The sequence below is a fragment of the Ptychodera flava genome, chromosome 11 (genome assembly GCF_041260155.1).
Source record: "Ptychodera flava strain L36383 chromosome 11, AS_Pfla_20210202, whole genome shotgun sequence".
Lineage (NCBI taxonomy): Eukaryota > Metazoa > Hemichordata > Enteropneusta > Ptychoderidae > Ptychodera > Ptychodera flava.
Genome location: NC_091938.1, coordinates 40,349,592 through 40,355,599, shown reverse-complemented (window position 1 = coordinate 40,355,599; position 6,008 = coordinate 40,349,592). Strand labels below are relative to the sequence as shown.

The following is a 6,008-nucleotide window of genomic DNA, read 5'->3' as shown; positions in this document are numbered from 1 at the left end:
TTTTGTGGAGATTTGAAGAGTGTATCTAAATCGAAGGGAAAGTCTAACAAAACGTATGAAAATGTAAAAATGGCCCCACAATGCAACAGGTTACTGACTTTGTTTGAATGGCTCGAACGCCGACAAGTATTATCACCAGCTAAGTAAACACATTTATTTTCTTGTCCCGGGATGTTATGGGGTCCTTGTATTAGCTCACTGTGGCCAATTAGAACAATTAATAATTGACCAAAAATACAAATTTCCGTTCAATATAAGCCTCTAACAATTCAGTCTGGATCGCCTCGTAACCAAGGAAATAGTTGTACCATGTGCAGACATCGCGGAAAATACATGAATAATTCATTTCTAAGATTAGCAAAGGGTCTGATTTCTCTTCTCCTTTAGTAGCTTTTATGGTTTGGAAAATGAGGTAGTCGTGGGATGCAGGTTAAATGAGTAGCATTACTGAATCTGAACGAAATGCACAAATTTATAAGTATTTCATTTCAGGGACATTCAATGCCCAACATTTCACTATGGACACGAAATGAGTGAGGGCTAATTGACGTTTTCCATTGATGAACGTTGCTTTTGTTACTTATCGATTTTTCACACATTTTCAGTTAATGGACAATTAGGGTTAATCTTCTTTTTTCGATCTCCTGGTCGGTACATATGTATTCGTGTCGGCATGGAGGCAGTAGTCAGTCCACTACCTCAATAGTTTAGGGCTTCCGATGACGTTGCTCATAAATTGCGCCAACACTATAGGCAGTTGAATAAACAACCAACTTCCTAGCAATAGACAGAGTCTCTGGCTCTCTAATTTCAAGTTTGATAACCAAAGTATACAAATTTTGATATTCTCTACACTCAAACTCAATTACTCAACTGTTTGAAACTTGACAACGTGGATCCGTGTACACTTCTTCTGACAAGCTGTCCCCTTGCTTTGGACACTCCTTTTTTGCGGAGTCGGAGAAACTGCATTAAATGTGCATGATAAACAGAAAAAAACGAGAGAAAGACTTTGAAAATCACCTCTGTCTCTGTCCGTCACTGCCTGTCTGTCTGTCTGTCTGCCTGTCCATATGTATGTCTGTTCCGTCTCTGTCTGTCTGTCCCTCTCCCTCCCTCCCTCCCTCGTCCCTCCCTCCCTCCCTCTCTCCCTCTCCTCTCTCTCTCTCTCTCTCTCTCTCTCTCTCTCTCTCTCTCTCTCTCTCTCTCTCTTCTCTCTCTCTCTCTCTCTCTCTCTCTCTCTCTCTCCCCCATACAGTCAGACACTTGAAAAGTTCATATGAGTGTGAGTTTTCTCTTTCAAGTTAAGGAAGAAGTCTTTCCAACGACATAAATACAGTGTCGATTGTTTGACTTTGCTCATACTAAGGTGGCAGCTGAAGACATCATTTCGTAATGGGGTAATTATTTGAAAAAACTTCTTGAGAGAGATTTTTATCAATTTGTCGTCAGCGGATCAGTTTTGACATTTTGAAAAAGGTCTCCTGGGCGTTCTTTGGAACATGTTACTTATTTTATTGTATATCTATCCCATTTGTTCACTCTCATATTATTAAGATAACACATACGACTTATAAACACACTCTGCCAAACCTTTTTCTAGTTTATTATAACAGACTAAAATTCTTGTATAAAACCAATTTGTAGAGATGGGAGAACACTGAAATCTGTCTCGGGCAGTCTGTCTCTATAACACTTCTGTACCCTTGAATTACACTATCACATGGTGTATCGCGGTTTCGTTGGAGTATTTATGAATCGAATGTAACTTGCTTAGAGAAGTATGATAACATAAACTAATACTATTTCATGATTGGAGTATATGTATGCAGATATAATGTATTCTTTTTCCGATAACTTAATATACAAGCAGAGCCACTTGTGTTTTAAATCCTTTCCTCTACGGAACCAGATTTTATACTTCCAAAATGTTTTTATTTCTCATTTTAAAGAATTTTACAAGAAAAAATGCTTACCAAAGAGTTGACATTGCCATATATACAACACGAACAGAAAGCAAAAATATTTAAAGCATTCAGTTGATCAGTAAATGTGATAGAGTACTTTACCCTAAAAATGTTCAAGGTAAAAAATCGCGTACTTTCGACGTGGATTCCTGTTATGTATATTTCAAATAAAAGTGGCAGCTGTTATTTTACATATTCAAATATGATCACTGATCATTTCAAAATTCCTGCATATTTACCAAGTGTTGGACTGTTCGAACTCTATGATCCAACCTTTTGAATACATCAGAAACCTTATCATTTACATTACGACTGTTGATGGCAAAGTTAGTCGGTAAAATATGACAATGACTTCATGAATAAACCGTAGAATTACTTACTTAGTATATTGAATACATGTAATGTAATGCAATGCCACTAAATTTATATAATGTTATTGAACTTATCTAAGTATGCGTCGTGGTGGCCGAGTGGTTAAGGCGTTGGACTCGAAATCCAATGGGGTATCCCCACACAGGTTCGAATCCTGTCCACGACGATGTTGTTTTGAATGACGTAAGAGACAACCTTCATAATCACTATATCAGTTCATATATGGGTATTGTAGACAGTATGTGAATGGTTTATTACACCCAAATATTTTGTTGATCTATGGCGCAAGATCCAAGTAACATGATGAATCCCCGGCTTCACATTTTTCAAAAATATCTATTTGTACAATTTACACAAATAAATAATATTTCGTGCTTCCAGCATTATGTTGAAAACAATTCATGACTGCATGTAAAGCAGTATATATTAAGCAAATATGTTAAGCTCCCGGGATAGGCTGTTACATAAACTCTTCAGTCCAGCTGTATGCTCGTACCAATGAATTCAACATCGGGATGTAGGACCTTGAGTGTTTGATGGGTCGTTAAAATGGCTCAATTCTGGCAAAACCTATCATGACGTTGTATTAAAGTAGACATGGTGATTATTGTAAAGTCATTTTTCTGAGTTTTAAAAGGAGAAATCATGGGTGCCCCCGTGGCTAACTTGTCGGATGTATCTCATATAGAGGTGACACCCCTTGAGGTGCCAAATTTGGCAACTTTGTCTTTTGTCCTCTGATAAAATACAGCTTGTTCACGAAAGAATGTACATTACCTTCCCAGTTCATGATATCATACTACAGTATATCGATATCATACTACAGTATATCGATATCATACTACAGTATATCGAAGAGTGAGTTTACTAATAGTGGGATTAACTTCGTCATATTTCAGTTATTTCAGTTTCCTTATTTCACCTCCAGTGTTTCAGTAAACTATATCAGATATAACATCGATGTTATTGTCTATTTCTGTTGTTAAAGTATATATCCATGTTATCGTTGGGATGTATTCCTTGTTATTCCACAAAATTTTCATCTTTACCACAAATATTTCATTTATCATTGCTCAAATCAGACATTTTGATTTTGCTTACATTGTCCAGAACTCGAAATCCCGTCAAATCGTCAAGTCTCATACTTTCACAATTTGCAATTGCTATTGTTGAAAATTACTGGATAAGTACATATTGTAGTTGCTACTGGAAATGGATGTTCTATATTTGGCCAATGTGATGTTTACTTAATTTCATCGAAGACCCTTAAAAACACAGTTGTGCAATTTTTTTTGAAAACGAGAATTTATGAACCTAGCACACATAAACCAGTAGACCAAAAATCTTTGAGTAGGTATAGAAACATAGGGAAATGCTATCACTATTACATGGAAAATATCCGCTTTGCCCTTTTCACTATTTCGTCCAATGGGCATATGTTAAAGCTTTCGGCATGGTGTATATTAACACGATTGGAACTAATTTGGGATAATTGGATCTTCGTATATTTGAAATTTCTCAAAAGTGTTTAGTGCCATATAGTTGAATGTTGCAATATTACAAAATACTCATGGAAACAAGTGTATAAGTTAAAAAAAGCAGATGAGCTTACGTTTGCAGATTAAAACGAACTTACTTCACTATCCAATTATCCCAAATTAGTTCCCATCGTGTTATTATGTAGTGGACGTAGTAGCTAACAACACAACCTCCACGATGATTCATTCTTTGTCATTATCCCGACTAGTCCGTTTTGAGTTGCTATTCCACTGAATTATGACAGCCTCCCCTGTGTGTGGAGGAACAATGGTAAGCTATCTGTTCAGTGATTAATCTGTGGCCAGCTTTTGTGGATTAAAGACAGAAAGTTGGCCGCCCTGAAGAAAGTTAATCCCTGGCAATTTTAGGCAATTCGTCGGCGTGCACAATGCCTGTACTGGGGAACTAAACAAGTATTTGCCTTTCTAGGACATTGTTACAACGGTGTTCTATCACTTAGCAACATCTGATTGGTGACTGAGTATTACTGCTCGGCGAAAGGACTTGGTAACACAGCATAAGTGAAAACACATTGCAGTATATTCATATATATATGGAACACACCGAAAGCCTTTGCAAGAAGCGATGTCGAAGTTTTAATTTTCACTCATTGCTGTAACTCGACTCTGCGTACAAAAATCTGAGTTTACCCAGCTTTATACGGCCCATTCACGACCAATAACCTCACTTACGGTCGAGTTGAGTGGCCCTTAAGCTGCCTCACCTGACCGTACAATATTGAAAGGAAACTAAGCTGAGGAGACCGTGCCCGTTCCTCAACTTCAAAAACTGAAGACTACCCTTGCTGCCAAAAAAACCCCGTACGTCTGTGAAATAACGTTTTATAATGCATAACTTGCATTGTCCAATCTCGTTTCCTGGTAGGGACAGCTGTACATTTGACGACATTTTGGATGAAAACTACATTCTACACACATTCTGCTCGTCGTTTCAGTGGTCTTTGTGAATTCCACTCATAAACATGCCAGACACACAAAGGCGTCAAAACGAACGCCAGGAAAATCGTTTAGCATGAATTAATTCATTTGGATAGTTCAGGAAAATTGACGGAATTTTTGAAACTGTTGACGCTGGAGCTACTATGCAGAAACACATGTGTTTGTTTTTTTCTGTCAAAGGTACAGCCGAGTACCGGACACACTGTTTACAAAAGTCAAATTGTGGTTGATTCAGGGCCAATTTGAACCCTCCAACATATGTAAGTAAAGTCACCTGAAGCACTTTCACAATGGTTTGAAAACAGTAACAATATCGGGCTTCCGAAATCGAAGGTTGGAATTATTTTTGTGCCGTTAATAATATCCATCATTACGGGCATAAAACTCACTGATTTGTACTCCTTTTTACTCTTGGAATTTCTAGTGATTGTTCTATTTGTTTAAGCAGTCCTTCCACAAAATATAAAACCTTGCTTACGTCGAAGTTCATATAGTAAACTGAGCATACCTGTCCGTGAGTGAAAATATTTAGCGCGTCGTGAGAACACTGAGCAAAATGTCATCATAAAAGCCAAATGATCTTCCTCATAGCGTTGTCATCTATCTTTTCATATTTTTTTTCGAGCAACCCCCAAATCAAAATGGTCCTCATTTTAACTGCTTTTTCATGCTTTTCCCCGTGATGACTCCACAAGGCAAATGATCGGTCCCCGTGCAGAAATACTTGTAATGAAAGTCTAAGCTTATAATGATATTGGCCAATTTCATTAAAAGTTAAAACTTTATGATTTCATTGCTGATAAAGCTATAGTACAGTTAATGCAGAATCGGCGAAGCGTTGTATGGGGTTTATGTGATTTTGTAATGATGTGATGTGATGTGATGTCAAATGTTATTCTGTATCTGTAGACAGTTGTACCGATGACTTTTTCATTTATTTATTTGGATAGTTGGAAAGTTACATTACGCAAGTGTGGACCCGTCGTGTATCTCTTAAAATCGAATTAAAATCCTGATTAAATCGAACGTAATTCAATACTACATGCATTAAAACGAACTGTTTAAGTGGCTTGAATTTTGTTTTTCTGTTGTGCTGGTCTGTTTAGCGCATCATTCCATGAAAATAGTAATGGATTTGCAATGTAAAACACACGACGATAGAATGAATATA

General features: G+C 37.2%; 1 non-coding gene across 1 annotated transcript; it reads left to right on the top strand.

Moving 5' to 3' along the window:
• Nucleotides 1-2,423: 2,423 nt before the first annotated feature.
• Nucleotides 2,424-2,505, top strand: Trnas-cga (transfer RNA serine (anticodon CGA)). Its single transcript has one exon. It is a non-coding gene; the product is annotated as a tRNA-Ser (tRNA).
• The last annotated feature ends 3,503 nt before the right edge of the window (nt 2,506-6,008 follow it).